The sequence below is a fragment of the Condylura cristata genome, unplaced genomic scaffold (assembly GCF_000260355.1).
Source record: "Condylura cristata isolate star-nosed mole 26May11 unplaced genomic scaffold, ConCri1.0 scaffold00030, whole genome shotgun sequence".
NCBI lineage: Eukaryota > Metazoa > Chordata > Mammalia > Eulipotyphla > Talpidae > Condylura > Condylura cristata.
This window is the reverse complement of record NW_004567131.1, coordinates 21,350,807-21,372,557: the sequence shown is the minus strand read 5'-3', so window position 1 is coordinate 21,372,557 and position 21,751 is coordinate 21,350,807.

Here is a 21,751-nt window from a genome sequence, read left to right as displayed (position 1 = left end):
AATATATATATATATAATATATTCATTCAAAGTCATCTATATGGACAGCATAACGTTAATATTATCTAAATGATAAATTTTTAATTGATGTGACATTTGCACTATAGCATTATATAAATTTCAGATGTGCATTATTGGGAATATACATATATATATATATATATGTATAGAGAGAGAGAGAGAGAGAGTACATTTGGTTCACTGCTAAGATCCAATTATATTCTCTATACCATTGTCCTCTCTGTCCTGATTTACTCTCCCATCTTCCCCCTTCCCTTCTGGTAAACCAAAAAGTAGTCCCATAGTCCAAAAGTTGTTTTGTTGTTTGTTTGTTTTCATTTATTTCACCTATTTGTTTTCTCTATATACTACATATAAGTGAAATCAAATGGTGTTTTTCTTTCTCTGCCAGATTTACTTCACTACCCATAATTGTCTCTAGGTTCAACCATATTATTGCAAATAGGAAGAGTTTTTTTTATAGCTAAATAGTATTCCATTGTGTATATATATTACATCTTCTTTATATATTTGTTGATGGGAACTTTTGTTGTTTCCAGTGAATGCTGCAATAAGCATGGAGGTGCATGTGTCTCTCCAAAGTAGTATTTTAGCATATTTAAGGCAAAAACCCACTGGTGGAGCAACTAGATCACACAGAATTTCTATTTTTAACTTTTTGAGAAATCTCCCCACTGTTTTCCATAATAGCATCCCCATTTTACATTCCTACCATAGTGTATAAGGTTTCCATTTTCTCCACATCCTCTCCCATACTTGTTTCTTATCTTTTGTATAAGAGCCATTCTCACAAGTAAAAAGTGATGATTCACTGTTAGATTTACATTTCTCTGATAATAAGAGATGATGAATAATTTTTCCTGTACATATTTGTTCAATGCTCTGTACAATTCCAAATCATTTCATACATTATCTTGTTTAACTTTCACAATGCCACACAATCAGGATTGTTATCATCCCCATTCTAACAAAGAATATACCAAGACACGGATATGTGTCCACAATTTGTCCAAAGTTAAAAGTGGTGGAGGCAGAATTCACACCCAGCAATGTGACTGGTCAGTGAAATACAGTTAAGCAAAGGAGCATATCACATATGCCATTAGAAGGCAACTTTGGGATTGGATGAAAGAAATGCACTTTCCACCATGCTGATATTTGGATACCCATGCTAAAGTACTCTGGGTATAATTATCTTGAAGTCAAGAATCTTAACCAATATGATCAACATACAAAAAATATTTGTAAAACATTCATAGAATATGAGATTTTCAAAATGTACCTTTCTGTGATTTTTAATGCACAAATCCCCATAAAAGCAACACATTTGGTAACCAGCCCAGCATTGAAGCCACAATAGAGTAAACTTAGTGAATTTAATCAAAGACATGTACCCAGCCATCAGGGCCCCTTTGGGAATGCTTGCTAAAAAAACCACATGTAGCTTTCATTGTCTGTCATCTGGGCCTAATGTGACCCTTGTTTTTTTTCTGCTTAATAATAACTCAAAGCAGGTTGCCCGTAGGAAAAATTTTTAAAGTCTAATTTTTTATAACTTCTATGCTAAGCAAATTTTTCAAATTTTCCCATTCTAATCAAAGCTGAATAAAATATTTATAAACTGCTGAGGTTGAAAAGTTTGTTATTTTTCTTTTTTTCAGCCAGAATGGAAAACACCAAGTATTGATATTGTGTATGTTCTCAGTAGTCACAACATGGACAGGTCTCCTGGACACCAGGAAATGTGCAGATCAGTTTAGTTTTCATAAACCCCATGAAACTAAACCCCATATAATAGTTGGGCAAACTTCTAAAGGTAAACACAGAAATGCATTGGAAACTGGCATGAGAAGTCCTTAATAGGCCGTCCCTGGTGGCACAGCGGGTTGAAGCACAGCACTAAGAAGCTAAAGCCACTTCAGTGCGAGTTCCATTCCCACCCCAGAGGTGACCTACATGGCACAGCAGACCTCTCCTGACCCGCCGCTGCTCCCCTCATCAGTGTACTTCCTCAGTGGGCCTGTTCTACTCCCTGCTCTGTCTCTGGTGAATCCTCTCACTGCCCCTGCACCTCCGGCATGTACCCCAGTTCTGTAAGCATAAACAAATACATCTTTAAAAAGAAAAGAAGTACTTAATAAAGAAGTAAATACGTCCTCAGTCCATCTTCAGTTAAACACGTACACACACTTTGCCGCAACGCCTTGTGCTGGCCTCCTCCCGGGACACACTCACACTGTAGTCTAAGTGAGTGCTCAACCGTCACTTCTCCCTTCTCTTTCTTCCTTATAGTCTCTTCCACTAAGTCAGTTCACAGTGTCCACATTTCCTAGCACAACCACATTTCCTAGATCTCTTGCCTTTCATGCACACCTCAAATAACATAACTGATTTAGAACTTTAAGATTTGCATTTTAACTGAAGGAAAGACACTACTCTGATCTCAATGGGACCTAAAACTTAAGCCCTGGAATTCTGCTGCCAGATGATAGGAAAAATGATCTGGAGGGAGCCAAGCACCTCATCCTTAGTGAAAACTCATGTAGATGAGCATCAAGTCTCTCATCTTAAGCCAGCTCTGCTTCCTACTTTTATTGAAACTTTAAGGTTCTTCATCCCCACATTCATCTTTATATATATTTACATCATTCTTCATTTTGTACTTTTTTCCATCTCAGTTGTAATCCCCGTGGACTTCCCACCACCACTTCACCCGTGTGCCATCGCCATGGTCCCGTGTGCTCTTCCCACCACTTTTCATCCTCTTCCTCTCTCCACCCCTGTACAATGTCTCTGATTTAAAATTGTTCATTGATTTTCATTTTTACTTTATTACAATTGCTTTTTTTTTTTTTCTGACTCCTTACACTCCTGGTATGAGTGAAACCATCTGGTATTTTTCTTTTTCTTTCTGCATTCTCTATGCTTCTGTCTGTGAGTTGGAAATGTGGTACAGCTTTAAAGAGATGTGGAAGGAAAAGAAAAGACCTAAGGCTAAAGCCTCACAATGCTGTGGTGAGTTCACACATGTAGACATTTAAATTAAATGTTTCAAACAAATCAATATTGTGAAATAGCTATAAAGTTCTATGCAGTGAAATCATTAAAGAAATCCCTCCACCACTTACTTCTTAGCTGTAAAAGTTGACTTTAGGCCCTCCCTGGTGGCACAACAGGTTAGGGTGCAGCACTGCAAGCTAGCCACATCTGCTTCAGTGTGAGTTCTATCCTGGGCCCCGGAGGTGACACACATGGCACGGCAGACCTCTCCTGCCTCACCCGCTGCTCCCCTCAGTAGTGTACTTAGTCGATCTGCCTGTTCTACTCCCCACTCTGTGTCTGGTGAATCCTCTCACCACTTCTGGCCTGTACCCCAGCTCTGTATGCATGAATAAATAAATCTTTTTTTTTTTTAAGTTGACTATAGTCTTCCAGGGCTTTTCACTGTTCTTCTTCCACCAAAATGATAGGTCTCTAGAGGGTGCATCTCCTTTCTCGAATTATATAACAATTTTGACGCTTCACTTTCAGCACTACTAGGTTCTAATTGCAGCCATTATGTAGGAGAATGGTGCTACTTGCTGACAAATGCTGAACTGCCACAGCAGGGTGTCCTGCCACCCCAAGGAGAGTGGTGTCATCCCACGAGTCACTCTGGCCACCTAGGACTCCGCTGAAGGCAACTGGCAGTCTCCTGGTTTCAGGGCACATGGTTTTTCCAGCCACTAATTTTCATCAAATAACACACTCTCACATTCGTCAAGCATTTTCTTTCACATAGAGATTCTTTCTAAAATAGTCCAGTTGATTCATTTGCAAGCCCCTGGCAAACATCACCATATAGTGTAGAGAGAACAACAGCACATTTTCTGGGAGGAAATTAGGAAATCAGAAAAGGCTGTGTTTTGACTAAAGTTTAAGAATAAGAATTTCCAAGGTCAGAGGGCAGCCATATACCATGATTTCATAGTGATGTGTTTTTACAAGGATTTGGAGTGAATCCTTTAATTAACATTTACACTGGAAATTAAACATCATCTTTACTACAGAAGTTATTCCAACTCTTTAAAGCTTAAGCATTAATGTTTCAACTCCCCCAATATGTTAATATGTCACAGATGATACTAAATAAGTAGGGTGGCGAGTAACACACTTGGCTTGCGTCAAGGATAATAAACTCACTCATGAGGGGAAACTTGAAAAAAATGGAAAATAATGCATTTGATGTTCATTTTACAGAACATGAACAATATTAAAGACAGAAGACAGATCAGAAAGGAAAATAATATTTTATTTTTCCTATTGAATTTGGAAATCTCTTTTCTGCAAAGTTTCTCAGACATAAGATGCTATTGTCAAGGTTAGGTGCTGGAACAGCTATCTGATTACAGAGATCCTGGTCTTATTTCAGTTCTTTTCATAACCGCAGACTCATCAATTTTGCCGTGCTCTCAGGCCACAGCATTCTCCACAACCTCCCCCACGGACTAGCGATTGTTTATCCTTCAGATTTAATTTAAATGTTACTCCGCATAGTGATAATCTCGGCAGCCAGGTTTCCTTCCCTCACACCCTTAGGTGTGACCCATCACTATGTTTCCCAAGTCTCCTTTAGAAAGCTCTTCACCTTTGTAAAGATTTTCAGGTTCGCTGTTCCATGGCCTGTATCATCCCTCAGGACCAAGATCAAGTCTTCTTTATGTTGCCAACACCTACTTCCTGTGAGGCCTGCCACATTTTATGCCCTTGACAGATATTTGCTGACTTAGTTGATTAACATACCAGTGAGTGAATTAAGTCATCTCGATACCCCTTTACACAATGAACATAAATCTGCTCTGGCTTTGATGCTCAGAAACGTGACCAAGGCCCTTCACTGTCCCTTCCCCCAGAATATTCTATGACTAGACACCCGGGTATATTGTGTGGACTAAAAGATAAAATTAAAACCAAGGACTCACCTTATGTGTTCTGCACCAATCATAAAGATGAAGAAGTTATTCACTACTAAAGCATGCGATTTGGGCCTCCCTGGTGGTGCAAGGGAATAAAGCACAGCGTTACAAAGCAAGCTGCAGCCACTGTAGAATGAGTTCAATCCCCGGCCAGGGAGGTGACCCACATGGTGTGGCAGAACCCTCCTGCCCACTGCACTCCTCAGTAGTGTACTTCTTCGATCTGCCTGTTCTGCTCCCCACGCTGCCTCTGGCAAATCCTCTCACATGTCCATACCTTTGGCCTATACCCCAGTTCTTGTTTGCATAAATAAATACATCTTTAAAAATAAAATGGGGCCCTCCCTGGTGGTGCAAATATTTAAAGCACAGCACTATGAAGCTCTCTTCAGCCACTGCAGCACGAGTTCAATCCATCCAGGGAGGTGACCCACATGGTGCAACAGACCTCTCCTGTCTCATCTGTTGCTCCCCTCAGCAGTGTATTCAGTAGATCTGCTTGTTTTACTCCCCAGTCTGTCTCTGGTGAAGCCTCTCACCCCCGGCATCTCTGTCCTGTACCCCAGCTCTTGTATGCATAACTAAATAATTTTTTAATAAAGTATAATTCTTCATTAAAGCACATAGCCATTTATGATTTTCTAAGAAAAAAAAACTGAAGCAGAAATTCAATAACTTTACCTGTATCTTAAAAGAAAAATGAATAAGCACCAAAAACTACTAAGCATACAGAAAGATCCCATGCAAATAAGCCTTCATCAAGGCTAAATGGAAAATGAGCAGCAGATGTGAGCCATGCCAGGTTCCCCACAAAGATTGCATCAAGGCTGCCCTAACCTGTGTACACAAGCCGTGTGAAGGAAAATCTGCTCCTGTGCGTGAAGTGAACATATACGGAAAGCCTGACCTACAAATTTGCTGGTACTATGATTCCATACAAATAGATGGGTCAGTATACTTCAAAATGTACTCCAACTAGCCTTCACTTTGTGACTGTTGCTGGACAGGCCAGCTAACCCACACTTAAACACAACAGCAATCTCAATGGTCTCAGCTGAGCTTATTTCTCCCTCTTGTTATAAGCCTTTTCGACCTTGCAGGTCTCATCACCTGCTGGCTTAAAGTTGAGCTAAAATATTGGGGGGGAAATGAATCCCAAAATAAAAGTTTACTTGCACTTACATTCCATTGGGCTAGAAATAGGCACACGGAGAAACTAAAGAGAGGAGAAATGAGGAGGAGGGTGTGTGGTTTGTAGGGAGTTTAACTGTCTCCCTCGCAATGTATTTTGATCTTTTCAAGCAATTTTGCTCTTTGACACACGATCTTGATGAAGCTAGAAGGATGATTTCCCTTTGATAATTGTTTGGAAGCCCATAACTTCGCATTTACATACTTTGACATCATGTTCCAGGATATACTTAAGATATTGTATTGTTTATTTATTTCTACATAACAAATTACCTCAAAATTTAGCAGCTTGAAACAACAAGCATTTTTTATCTCACCCTTTCTGTGGTTCAGCAATTGGACACAGCGCAGTTGTGTCATGGCGGAAGATCTTGGCGAGCCAGTTCTAACACTTGGCTGCGCTGAAGCCCTTACTGTGGCTTCACACCTGGCTGACTCATAAATTTCTCTCTTGCCACTTCCTGCTCAGCGTTCAATGGAGTTGAACCACCAAAGTCCTCGATGGTCATCGCCATCACCAAATCTAGGACTTCTGCCCTTGCTGACCCTCTACCTTCCTCCCACAAGTCTTTGCATCGCACTCTCGTTCACCTCATACATCCATGTTACAAGTTTTTAACACTCACAGAAAGACCTTGCCTGACCGACTTTCATTTCCCATTCCCTTACTCTGCTTTTCCTTAGAGCGCCTATCACTGACATTACAAGTGGATCTATTTATCTATTCGGCCCCCTAAAATGAAAGCTTCATTGAAAGCAGAAGGATTTTCTGTCTTACTCATGCTGCAGCCATAGCACCTAGGATAGCTGCTGGCATGTATATGTGCACCAGTGGTTTAGAAGGTCCCTTCAAGAAAGCAATTTTGTTTTTTAAAATTGCATCTATTTATGCATACAGAACTGGGGTACAAGCCAGAGGTGCAGGGGGTGACAGTATTCACCAGAGACCAGAACAGGCAGACTGACTGAAATACACTGCTGAGGGGAGCAGTGACTGAGACAAGAGCAGTCTGCCGTGCCATGTGGTTCACCTCCCTGGCCTCTGGCTGCAGATAGCTTCATAGTGCTGCGCTTTAACTCCTTCTATGCCCAGGAGGCCCAAGAAAGAAATTTTAGAAGAACTCATATCTAAGTGGAAACTCCAGAATGAGCTCTTATGTTTTGGTTTCTTTTTCTTTTTTCACTTACATGTTTTTATTTGGAAAGGTTTATATAAGTACAGTGAAACCAAATTTTAGATGTCACCACAGCTTAAATAACATCTCTTTCTTATAAAAGTAACTTCTTATAAAAGAAACATAGAAGTAATTTACATGATGAAAGATTTCAGAACTTCAGTGGCCTCAGCAGCTTCACATGACACTTTTTTTTTTTAAAGATTTATTTATTTATTCATATAGAACTTGGGTACAGGCCAGAGATGCGGAGGGTGAGAGGACTCACCAGAGATAGAGCGGGGAGCAGAACAGGCAGATCGATGAGGTACACTGCTGGGGGGAGCAGTGGGTGGGTCAGGAGAGGTCTGCCTCACCATGTGGACTTCTCCGGAGCAGGCGGGAATCGAACTCATGAGGAAGTGGTTTAAGCTTCTCAGTGCTGTACTTTAACCCGCTGTGCCACCAGGGAGGGCCCCGCATGACACCCTTTTAACTGTGATTTCAGTCTATTCACCCTATTTCACCCTATTTCAGTCTATTTCACCCTATTTCTGAAATAGGGTGATCCCCAGGGAAATTTCCCTGAACCACCAAGAAAGGGTGGAACTGGGCAGGGAGAGGGAGAAACTGAGAGGAGACTGAGAAGGGAGGAAGAAGGATGAAAAGCCAGAAGAGACCTGCAGGAGACACAGGGAGCAGAGAGACATGTGAGAAGCTGCATTTGCTTCTTGGTCCTGTTTGAAACGGATGTGGGTGAGAGACCTATGCGGAGATTAGCAATGGCAGCTTTTGTTTTGCTCTGTTCCTTTCAAACTTCCAAACTTATCTGAGTGTCTGACCCACCAGAAGTTACCTTAGACCTGTAGAAGGCTTTTGGGCCTCAGTGGCCCTGATTTGGGCCAATCCTGTTGGGCTGGGGTGGGATGGGTAACTTCTGGTTCTTGATTTGAAAGCCATTTTCTTTATGGCACACTAATCGCATTAAAGTTTCTTTCTATTAAAAGTCATAAATATTGGGCCCTCCCTGGTGGTGCAGCGGGTTAAAGCACAGCACTAAGAAGCTAAAGCCACTTCTGCATGAGTTCCATCCCTGCCCGGGAGGTGACTACATGGCGTGGCAGACCTCTCCTGACCTGCCCTCTGCTCCCCTCAGCAGTGTGCTTCATTGATCTGCTTGTTCTGCCACCCAATCTGTCTCTGGTGACTCCTCTCACCGCCCCTGCACCACTGACCTGTACCCCAATTCTGTATGCATGAATAAATAAATCTTAAAAGAAAGAAAGAAAGAATCCTTAATGTCCATAATTATGCTGTTGTCTCCATATTCTGGGAGAATGTAATCTCCAGCTGCAGCACTAACTGGTTGAATCTACTGTAAATCCACCATTTGCTGTAGAGCCAGATGCAACAGCTGGCATTGTTGCTTGTAATAATTTTCCTTCAGATTTTTCTGGAAGTGTAATGCTTCCTTTGGTTACAGCTTCAGCTGCACTTCTTTCAACTGATGCTCAAAGAGGGGAAGAAACTTTACAAATGCTGTCCTGCCATATATGGCTGCCACAGGTCACACTCAATTCTCCCACTGCTGCAGAAAGCTGGTTTTTCTCTACCTTTCTTATGTTTGTGTTTTTTCCCTAGCCCTGTAAAGTCTGTACTCAACAAAGTTCCATGCTGCATGCTGGTTTCAAAATAAGTAGCTGTGGTTGAGATGAAGGATTGAATGCCTGGTTTGGAAAAAAGTGGTGTTACTGAAACTTAAAATGTTTAATAAATATTTTTCCCAGTTAATAGCATCTACCTACACGTTGTGCTGGAAGAAAACATGTAGTGGAGAGAAGCCTGGCAAACCTTCTGAAAGGCAGAATGAAATTAGAAATGTGGAAAAGTTTAACCTCTGCTAGAATCAAAGTGGATCTGAAAAGACCGTTGAGGGAACTAGTGTAACCCTGCCAACTAAATGCCACCTTGTTGAATTCCTTTCAAGTAATAAACTTGAAGTCCCTCTGATATAGCCAGAACCTCCAGGAAAAGGTAAATCCCTGATGATACCCACTCCTCCTCTCCATTCTTTTTTTTTTTAAAAGATTGATTTATTTATTCATACAGAGGTGGGGTACAGGCCAGAGATGCAAAGGGTGAGAGAACTCTACCAGGAGCAGAGCAGGCAGACTGACAAAGTACACTGCTGAGGGGCTCAGAGGGTGAGTCAGGAGAGGTCTGCCGCGCCATGTGGATCTCCTCTGGGGCAGGCGGGAATCGAACTCATGTGGAAGTGGCTTAAGCTTCTTAGTGCAGTGCTTTAACCCGCTGCGCCACCAGGGAGGGCCCCCCTTTTTTTTTAAGACTTATTTATTTATGCATACAAGAATTGGGTTTAGACCAGAAGTGTAGGGAGTGGTGAGAGGATTCACCAGAGACAGAGATGTACTGAGATGCACTGCTGAGGGGTGCAGTGGGCAAGATTGGAGATGTCTGCTGTGCCATGTGGGTCATCTCCCTGGCCAGGGATCAAACTCATGCTGCAGTGGCTGTCGCTGGCCTGAGAGTATTGTCCTTAACCCCTAGCCACCAGGGAGGCCCTTCCTCCCCTCTCCAACCCTCTACTGAAACAGAAATGCTTATCAATCAGTGCTCTTTCTAAACACAGTTGGCCTCAGAATCATCAGCAAGTCTCTTAGAAGCCATAACTGTCAGCATGCCAGAAGATATTAATTTTCCGTTATTCCTTGTAATAGTCTTAGGTAAAATGATCAGAGACTGAAAAAGCACACATTACAGCTATGCTGCTTGAGACAAATAAAACACAGGATTCAGACCTCAACACAAGTTTAATGCTAAAATCCAAAATAAAAATTAATATTTATGACCTTATTTCCAAATTAGTGGACAAAGATGATCTTCATTTTAGGAAATATGAGGTTAAGACTTTTGTGGATAAAAGGTGATCCCTCTTCAAAAGAGACATTCTAATTTAACTCTCCAGTGTATCTCAGATATCTCAGATCAAAGCAAAGAATGTGAACTGTATTCAACTCCATTCAAATTCATACTTAATTATTGAGTGCCTGTTGTATGGAAAAATATATTATCTGGTAGGAATAAGTTATTAAGAGGTGGGAGAAACCTTGTAAATCCCCAATGGCAACTGTATTCAGAGATGATATTTATATCATCATAAACTCTTATAAATGGTGATTATTTAAGAGGCCTGATATAAGCCCCCCTATGGGATGGGATGAATCAAAATTCCTAATAACTGAGAATGACCTAAAGTTTATTTTCAAAATATGTCAGTAAGCAAAAATTCAATATAGAGGCAAATGTAACATTTTTAACCTACAAAAGAGAATGATTTTCAAGGACTCCAACAATATTCATTAAGAGGAAACAATAACTGTCAATTAACAACAAATCTTATCTATCCACTAAAGCTGGTCCAGTGGGATCTACATTATGGCAAGATAATTAGCAATTTATTCAAGATAATATGGTAACTTGAGAACATGGAAACATTTTGGATGTTTAAAAAAATTATTGTTCATCTCTTCCACTAGAGTACCTTGCCTCTCCTTCCTGTGACTTTGGATTGGTGAGGTGTTATGTGTACAAATGAAATTTTTAAACATACGTTGAATTTTTTTTTTTTTAACAAAAGTTAAGAACTTTCTTACAACAGGAAACCTTCAACTAAGAGGATCGGAGATTCAAAATGAAAGCCTATTCTGCCATCTAGAGGATACACACTAATAGCCTAGGAAATACTTTCCTCTTAATGACTCCTGAGCTTACAATAAAAAGCTACTCTATCAAAAGAGGGGGAGGGGTGAGAAAGACTAAATATTTTTCTCTATGATACATATCAAAGTTCACCATAGAGAAGCATGTTTTAACAAAAACAAATAGAATAGATAATGTATTAGGTTGAGATTTTACACCAAAAGCTCCTCCCCCACATTGTCTGACCTTCAAGACCTTGTTCACTTGTAAATGCAGAGGTGCAGCAGGCTGTAGTCTCTGAAGAGCAAGGTTCTAATCACCCTAAGGCATCAGCCTGGCTCTCTGACTGCCAAAGGTGTCATAGCTATTTTGGGCATCCAGGTGTGACCTCCCCAGACTCAGTCTGTCAATCTTAAATATTTCTGATTACTTTCCTACTTTACTCTCCCAAACGTCTCATCCCAGAATTCCCCAACCTTTCTGTTATAAACCTTTCCACATTCACCAGTGTTCTTCCCTTGTTATACACACAAAGAAGCTCTTTCAGCATTGTTTGTTAAATGTGAAATGGCAAAAAAAAAAAAAAGGAGGAGAAGGAAAAATCAATGAGAGGGAAAACTAAATCCTTCAGTTTATTCTGTGACTTGGATTTACTGACCAATTTCCCCAGGGTCAGGGCAGAGGGTCAGGGGAGACCAAAAGACACAAGAGGCCTCCCTGGTGGTGCAAGGGCTAAACCACAGTGCTATGAAGCTGTCTGCAGCCACTGCAGCATGAGTTCAATCCCCAGCCAGGGAGGTGACCCACATGGCTCAATAGCCCTCTCCTGTCTCCCTGATGCATTTTATTTCATCCTGTTCTGATCCCACTCTGCCTCTGGTGAATCCACACACACTCACACTCTCTGGCCTGTACTCAAATTCTTGTATGTGTATAAATAAAATAAAATCTCAAAAAAAAAAATAAAAAGAGAGAGAGAGAGAGACAAAAGGGGGAGTGAGCCTCCCTGGTGGTACAACAGGTTAGGATGCAGCTCTGCAAGCTGGGTGCTTCAGTGCAAGTTCTATCCCTGGCCCTGGAAGTGAGCCACACATGGCCTGACCCGCCTGCCGCTCCCCTCAGCAGTGTACTCTGTCCATCTGCCTTCTCTGCTCCCTGCTCTGTCTCTGGTAAATCTTCTCACCCACCACACTTCTGGCCTGTACCCCAGTTCTGTATGTATAAATAAATAAATCTTAAAAGAAAAGAAGACAAGAGCAGAAAGGCAAAGAGAAGAAAGAAGAAAAAGAAGAGGAAGAGTAGCATGAGAGGGTAAGAAAGAAGCTAAGGGGAAAAAGAAAACACTAGTTTCATTTGCTAACATTTATTGCTAGAACTCTGATAATTCTCAATGTAATGTTTCATTCTCACATTTTTTTTTTTTAAAGATTTATTTATTTGTACATTCAGAACTGGGGTACAGGCCAGAGGCTCAGGGGCGGTGAGAGGCTTCACCAGAGACAGAGTGGGGAACAGAACAGGCAGATCAACGAAGTACACTGCTGAGGGGAGCAGCGGGCGGGTCAGGAGAGGTCTGCCGCGCCATGTGGTCTCCTCCAGGGCAGGCGGGGATCGAACTCATACGGAAGTGGCTTTACCTTCTCATTGCAGTGCTTTAACCCGCTGCGCCACCAGGGAGGGCCTCATTCTCACATTTTAAGATTTTTCTGAATTATCTTATATAACATATACCCATGCTAAACAGTATTATAAATTGTAATGTGACATTTTATATTTATAAATACTGACTTTTCAGAATCCATTATAACATAATAAATATTTTTTTAAATTAGGAAACAGATGGCCATACCATAATAATCAAACTTCATACTGAAAGGACAATAAGATGATTTACTTCAGTTACTTCAGTTTTCAGTAGAAGAAACTGAGCTCAACCAATAATAAGTTCTCTGTTCCAGCTTACACATCATTTTGTGGTGTTTTCCCTTTAACCTACAGTGACTGACTCTTAAGTCCAAGTTTGTTTGTGTAATTTCACTAAGCCATTCAACAACCATTCAACGGGCCATACCTGGCCTGTAGAAGTTATTTTCAAATGAAATCCAAAAGGTGGTAGGTTTTATAGGAACGAAGCAGAAAGAAAGAGCTTTCCTGAGAGAGGTAACAACACAAGATATTCTCACTTGACTCTTGAAAGTCTATTAAGGCTGATCTCTTGTTCTGGCTGGTTAGAGACGATACTTTGCTCTCTGTTCAGCTGACACTACCAACATAGAACAGAGGGTGTCTGGGGAGGGGGCTGGCCATAAATTTCCTGCTCCTTCTCTCTTCATATGGCAATAAATCCTTGGAAATCCTTTTTCCTTCTTTCCCTTTCTGTGTCTGTTCTGATTTTGTCCTGCTTTTATAAGTGCCTGGGAGAGGACACAGACAGCTTGTCCATATTTTCCCAGTAACCACTTAAAAATAAAGTCTTAAGAGATGAGAAAGAGGAATCAACCACCTTCTTGGGGTAAGAAGCCAATATTAAAGGATGAAATCCTTTGAAGTCCAGAAATTCAAGTCATAGCTAGTTCGCTGAATTTTTTTTCCTCTGTCAACGCCACATTTAAAGACAGGGAAAAAAAGAAATCCACCACTTCTCTCCTCTGTGCTTTGGGTACAGATATTTGAGAGTCCAACTTGGTAAGAATTCTCTTTAGCTAGCTCTTTGCAGCCATTCAGAATCTCTTTTCATGGCAGTTTTCAAAAGCCAGGAATTTCCAGCCTACATTTACCCAGTTTACCTTCCTACATTCCTTCCCTTTACATTTCACTTTTATGTCAATACACTCTAAGTGTTTTTTAATTTTTCATGAAAATGCCTACAATTTGTCCACAGTTACATTTTGTGGTTAATAAATTTGAAATTACACACATCTTCAATTGATTCTTTACTATAGATCATGCTTTTAATTGTGAAAATGCTCTCCACTAAGAAATAATTCCATATGGATATTTATAATATACAATATATTTGTGTTTCTGCCTCCATTCAGAGGAACTTTACTTGACTTACATTTTTATGACTAAATTTGTCCAATAAATGACCTCTATTTTTAATTCTTTTGATTTTTCATCTGTTTTTGACAAATTCAAATAGTGCAAAGCTTGTGGATATCTCAATTGTGTTCTAGTTTAGGACAGAATTATCAATTTACCTAATTAAGTGTAGAATCTCTATTAGAAGTTTGTCCCTGCTCTTTGAGACTTCTGAGTATAGTTATAAAATTTCAAATCAAGTATTGTATACTACAAAGACTTGCTCAGTCTTCAATCTTCCTTTCAAGTGTATGTATACTTTTTGGTGTCATAGTTTGATCTGTCAGTTATCTATAGTTTAAAGTATCATCCATTTATTATCTTGCAATTCCCCTCAGCCAGGCATCTGGGTACTTCTTGACTGAGTTACCTGCTCCAAGTCCCACCAGGTTACAGAACTCTACCTAGGTGTCAGTCTCATCAGAGGGTCAATTAAGAAAATAGGCCCTTATTTCCAGAATGATGGTAGACTTCCTTTCCTTACATCATATGACTGAGAAGTTCACCTTTTTGCTGGCTATTCATAGGGGCTGAACTTAGCTTCAATAGGCCACCCATAATTCCTGGTGAGGTGACCCTCTCCACAGAGCCATTCACAGCTCTGTGAAGTTTACTTCAAAGCCAGTAAGGGAGGCTTCCTAGTGTGTGTTAGTGTCAGAGTATAAACGAAATCATATTGTACCCCTCTGAGTTCTAGGCTGGCAAATAAGCATGCCTCAGGCAGATTGATAGGAGAAAAGGTCCAAACTAAGTTTAATAATAATGTGAATACCATTTCTATACATGGGAGAAATCCAACATGACAGTAACTGACTCATGGCTCTAGAGGTCAACTAAATAGCTAAACTAAGACCGAAAGATGGGGGTTGGGAGGGGTATGGAGTGTGAAAAGTTAGATCATAAAAACAGAAAGGACAAAAACAGTTTATTGAATGAAAAAAGGGGAAAGGGCTGCTCAGGGAGCAGTCCTAGTCTGCATTCCATCACTCCCATTTGTTAGGAATAGATAAGGCTTCTACTTACTCCCAGGGAGTTCCTAGTCATGCTACTTGTTGGGTAAAGTTTGTGTCTCATCACTATCACCACTAGCTTGCAGAAAGAAAGCTTCAGCCTAGACGTTGCCACTTTCCAGGCTCTCCTGTTACAATTGCCCCCTCTAACTCTCTTGTGACTCCTGCAAGTATCTCAATCACATTAGGCTGAGAAATCTTCCCCCAAAATCCTTTCCCAGAGTTTCTAATCCCTGGTAAAATGGGCTTTACCAGTTTCTTGTACTATTTCTCACCCACCACAGAACCTGGCCCTTCTCTAGACCTGTCTTGCAGAAGTAATGTCTCTCTGTTGTTGAAGTAAGGGTTTATCAGTCAACATCTGCAACTTATTTTTGCAAAGTAAAGAAAAATTGGATTTCTAAGACCATGGTTCTCCAACTTTAACTTGCGTCACGTTAACCAGGAGAGCTTGCTGAATGTTGAGATCCATTATTTTAAGGATCTCTGTGAAGAAAGCAAAAGGTGATCTTGTAAACAGTTTTGCATGGAATTCAAGGATAGGAAATTTCAGCCTACTTGTCAAATTCCCCCAAAGTGGAAGCACAATGAGTTATTAAATTGGGACTTCACGAAGCATCAAGCTTTCACTGAGTAGAGACTATCAGAGGCACACACTGTGACAGAAGACTGACATTGATTGATTGAATGGTTTTAATTGTGTATTTGTAGGGTTTTAATAAAAGGATATGTTTCTTAAATCTGAAATACATACATATATACACACACACACACATATATATATATATATGTTTATTTATTTATCTTTTGGTTTTTGTTTATTGTAGCATGTTCACATTACATAGCACCAAAGTAGCATATTAGAGCTAAGACTAGGGAAAATGACCATCATAAGCAAAAGAATGTAACTAGACCACTACCTCACATCTTGCACAAAAATTAACTCAAAATGGATCAAAGAACTGAACATAAGCCCTGATACCATGGTACATAGAAGAAAATATATTAAAACACTACAAGACATACATCTCAGTAACACCTCTAAAGACTCACTCCCAAAGCAAAGCATATTAGCTTTTCTTCACCTTTATTCCTTTCTACCCTTTTGTCTGCATCCTTGGGGTGTCTTAAGTCCTCCCTCCCTCCAATTCTTCTTCCCCCACCAGCCTGAGCCCTTTGTCCTATGGCCCACTGACTCATTACCTAAGTATGTTCCTCACTGATTCTCTTAAACTCTTGCCTTTTCCTCCCTTTGTGCTTCTCATGTGCAGCAAAAGTTCTCGTGTTTCACCTTCACGGGTATATACTCAGATTGTTCCTCTTACTTCAAAAGCAGTATTCAATTTCTCCCATAAGCAAAATGCAACAAAATTTGTCTCTTGGTGAAAGATAATACTAAGGAAATTACAATAGAAAAAGCAGAGGCTTATCTACAGAGAATCCTTTGAGGTCAGTGGAAGTTAGAACTCCTTGGTATTAACATCCTTTGCTACTGAGGATTTTACCATTGGGTAAAATTTTATCAGTTCTGAATTGTTTTGTTTTCCCTTATTAGCTCAAATCTGAGCAGTCTCTAAGCCACAGGCTCCAGGAGATAAAGGTCAGGATGAATGGGAGGTCAAATTTTTCCCTTGTCAGATTTCTTCTTATCTTAACAAGGCACAACCTCAGCACTGGGAATTCCTGAGAATTCTTTGAGGGAAGATCAGCTATAACCCTTAGGGCATCTGGGAAGCTGTTGAAGGTGGAAGACAGTCTTCAATACTGTTGAGTCAGGGGGCTAGCTACAACCAGCTGAAACTGCCTTTTCCAGGGAGGAATACTGAATAGACAACAAGGACTTGAGAAGAGCTGGGTGCCTATGCTCTCCTTATTCAATTACACACTTGATTCCTTTTATGAAAGTTACAAATTCACCAAAAAGCCCACTGTAATCACAAGGTCGCTGTCCAGTGTTTGAACTCTGCGTCAGTCAAGTTATTATACGAGTTTTGGGGGCTCTGCTACTCACCACTCAGACCAGAACTCGAGATAGGAGTTGGAGGGAAATCAAATATAACCTGGTGCCAGCAAACTTAAGGAATGGCAGTCTGGAAATAGGCTTATTTCCCAAACAGGGAAGAGGCAGGGACTTACATGGGGAAGTAGGAAGAAGCTAAATTAGGGTCTGCATCAGGATTTCAGAGAAATAAACGAGGTGCTGGGTAGTCCATGTAACAATGTCCCAACGTCTCACTGGCACCAGTAGGTTCAAGCTTGCGCCAGCAAGCTCGGAAAGAGCTGGCTTGGAAAATAAACGAATCGCGTTTGAAAAAGGGGCTCCCCAAAGGGGGTTATAAGCAGAGGCTGCTGGGGAAGGTTTCAGTCAGTTAAGAGGCTTGACTGCTTGAAGATTCTCGGGGAGACCTCAGCTTAGAGAGGTGAGTTAGGCTTCAGGAAACATTGCCTCTGTAGCAACCCTCGCGACTCTGCACAGCTGCCACAAGTTAGTGGGGTCCTGGCTCACCACATACCATTGTTCCACCAGTTCCAGGCTCCCGTTGGAGCGAGTGTCTTGCAAGAGCAGCTTTCGGGTTGGACTATTTGACACAGTTTTTTCCCCAGTTTGTCCTTTTTCCCAGTTTGTCCTTTACTAATCCTATTGTTCTGAACCCCAAGATTGAGCCTTACTTTGCAATTGTGAGCTCCCAATGAAAGCTTCCACACTGAGCAGATCCCCAAACTCTGCTCTTTCAAAATTTGTACCTTGGTACTGCTGGGAAGGAGGAGACAGATACTTCAGAGACGAGTGGGCGAGACACATGGGGAAGCTAACAATGGTGGACAAAATCTCAAATTTTGATTTTGCTCCTTTATTCCCAGACTTGCCTGGCCTCTTTTGCCCCTTCTTCCGATTCCCTATCAGAAGATGCTTTGATGGCTTCAGCAAGGCAGGTTTAGGCCAACCCCAATCAGCTGGGCATTTTCCTGCCACAGAATGGGTAATCTCGGAGCTTTTAAAAGAATATTCTGTCTTTTCTCCTCTCTATGCACCAATTCTATTAAAGGTTTTTCACACTGAGAGTCTGCGTCCACTGTTCTTATGCAGCCCGCTAACAGTATGAAATTTTGTTTTTCAGGTTACTCAGTTTTTCAATGTGGGTGAGCTCCTCCTATCTGTGGAGGCAAGCATGCTTAAGGCTCAGATCAAGGTCAGTCACATCTGACCATGCTCAGGTTGGACCATTTTGGTTGGTAACTTTCAAGCTCTATTTGTAAAATCAAGACTCAAAGAGAAGTGAGATAATGTCTTTTGTGCTCTAGGATTTGAGAATAATATAGCTGTTTAATCTCAATTTCAGCAAGAAAAAGACAATTGTCTGGTTTCTCTTCAGTGTTCCTCGGTGTCTGGTTCCAGACTAGTCCACTTGACTCTGAACTTGAGGCTCATGAACACCTGTAATTCCCTGTTACCTTAGGTGGGATTCTATCACATGCAACAAAGACTATTCCAACAGATTTCATCTTTAAAAAGAAAACACTGGGTTCACTTCTTATTGAAAAAGTAATTATTTATTATGACAAAAATAAAACTGTTGACTGAAAACAAATAGGTGTTACACTGTATTGCACCATGATTGCAAAAGAGCCAAAACCTGTCTAAAAGATGAACATTCCAGAGCAAACAGCATCCTGTTAACTTGGGTAAGTAGGCATGCAAACAACTCATTATAACATAATTGCAGAAATAAAAAAATTACAAGAACCAGCAACATAAACTTAATGTATAATATATAAAAGCACTGTGACAGTATAATGAAGCTATTAAAAAATTTAAACCATGTTTTTGAAACAATCCCACCACTAGAAAACATTCTCAACCATTTCAAGAAGTGATGTGAATACATTAAGTAATTTGTTTACTTTTAAATTTTCATTATTGATGCTTATGTATTGGATCAACAGCACACATTGCAGTTGCTTGGTTGAGATTAGCAGCAGTTTGTGGCACAAAGGGTAAGTTTTCCCCTCTGTGTAATACCAGGGACCTTACAGAGGCTGAATTACAGTTTTGGCCTTATTTACACCATCTTCTAGTTGACTAAACTGTTTAGCTAAGGCATTGTTACAGTTTTTGTACAAAGTCTGAAGTTTGTATTTAAACTTTAAGATATAAACATAAATGCAAATATAGACATGAAGTAGTTTTACATTCTGAAAACATACTATGTAGGGCCTGCTGTTTCCTCTTAAATGCTCTAAAGCACCAATTAATGTTAAGATGGCAATGTGTAATTATAATCATTATATTCTGATTAGAATCCATGCAAGAGCAAGGCTGTAACTGCTTTTAATTTTAAGTTTTTTAAGACCATGCTCTGTGCAGTAGATGAGTAAAATAAAATTCATTACTACATAATTGAAGAAAATCATAACCGTCATTTTCACCTTTAAAGAGACAGCAACTAAACATTTAAAAACCGAAATGAAAAGTTTTCATAACTATACTGAACAGTTTACTCCAAGAGAACAAAATAAGGGCTGTAAAGTCCCTTCATTTCCTGAGGGAAAAATCTAAGATTAAAATGATGATACTTTTTAGTAATAGGGCCAAAATATGTAAGTAAATATTACAAAACCAAGATCAACTGATAGTCATTTGCTATCTTATCAACAACAATGGAAATATATTCACAGTATGACATAGTTAAAGTTTAGGATTTTTACTTTCCTTATTTGATGTTAATGCAATTACTGACTGTGCTTTAATGAAGACAATTTGTGGCTCTGCTACATGACGTTAGCCCTGCTGGTGGTAAACAATAATAAAACTAAACAAAATCTCCACAGAATGCTATCCCTTAGCTGTGATTTTTGCATATTTCAAATTCAGTTTGGGTGATGGGGGTTTTTATGGGGTGGTACCACATCCCACAAACTTGAGTAAAGCACCTTATGGGCTGAAAATGAGGTAATTTTTCAATTAAAATTGTATAAGTTTATGCAAAAGAACATTCCCATTCTTCAAGAATGGATTTTTATTCAAAAAACATGCACAGTACATTTCACTACATCTTCATTTTTAGGAGAAAATGTAGACACTAGTGATTTTTAAAAAATGCAAAAGATGTCTGTGACTACATTTCTAACTTCTGAAAACCTGCTTAGTCTTTAGTCCTTTGGCCACATTAAAATAGGCCATCCAGGTCTACTATAAAAAACTGGTTTTAGGTAATTTTTTTTCTATCACTTATTATCCTGTTGAAGACTGTTCTACCCCATGTTTATCTTCAAGTATTCTAGGATTTATTTCTACGTATACCTCAAAACCTTCAAATTCACATTTCCCCAAACCATTTACAAGTAAAGTTGATTTGAATTCTGTCGAACACCTATTTTTCCTACTTCAAATTTAAAGGAGTAGTTGAAAATATATTTTTGATGGTTTCTACTTAGCTTTGGCCACCTAGAACTCTTAAAAAATACTTTTTGGGAACCTGACTTTTAGATTTCAGTGCTCATGATAATGCTGAATAAAGATAAAATTTTTTTAAAAACTAATCTTAAATATAAATTACTTTCAGGTTTATACAGATATTTGTAAAATATTGACTTCCTAACTGTATTTTATCCTTTCAATACTAAAAAGGTAAACAACTGGAATTTGGGGTGGCATTGAAAGCAAATTCTAAACAAACTATCATCTAATTAGCAAAAGCCAGGGAAATAAGCAAGGTATTCTCTAGGAGACAGTATTTACAACACACAATGGAGTTTTATGAGCAGCTTAATATAATTTTCTTATTAATATGGCTTATTTTCTCATTTGCATTGTCATTAGCTATTAGCTTAGTTTACACTAAACAGCAATAACTAAATGATACCTCCTTGTATTGATTTCATGTGTTAAGTGAAATGATAGTGGAGACGGGACTCTTAAAATAAAAACAGTGAATTTAATTTTGTATTATATGTCTTTTCTTAGTATTTTTGTTTTTCAATTTTAATAAGTGTACATAAGGAGTCAAGATTTTAAAACCCCAAAACATGCTAAACTCTAGCTTACTGAAATTCCTCAATATGGCAAAAACAATAGAAGGTCATGTACAGTAACTGCCTAGGATAACTGGATAAACACTGGCCAAGTAAAGATTCAAAGACACTTCTTTAGCTAGCACAATATTCTACTAGATACAAGATGCCACACTGCATTGAAGTGACTGTATCTTGACAATACATAAACTATTGTCTAGAACAGAAATGGATTCAAAGCCATAGATTAGATTCATAGAATTAGTCCTTGAAGTTAAATATCAAAGGGATTTATACATTTGTAGGTAATACCAGCGCATTTTTTCCTACTGATAAGGTTTTTAGTTATGCAGTAAGAGTACGAGTTAGAAACAATTCAGCTTATAATGGATTCTAAGATACTACACCAAAAAGATTTTTGAAAAAAGTAAAGCTCTTGTTTTCTTTAAAATTTCATTTGGTTTGTTACTCTCCATACTCTTTAGAGAATATTGTTTATAATGCTGCCTATATAATCCAAACTCATTGTTTCCATAGGAAAATAATTACTTTCTTTTTGCTATAATGAAATTTATGCTTAACCAAAAATGGCTATGAATATAAAGCT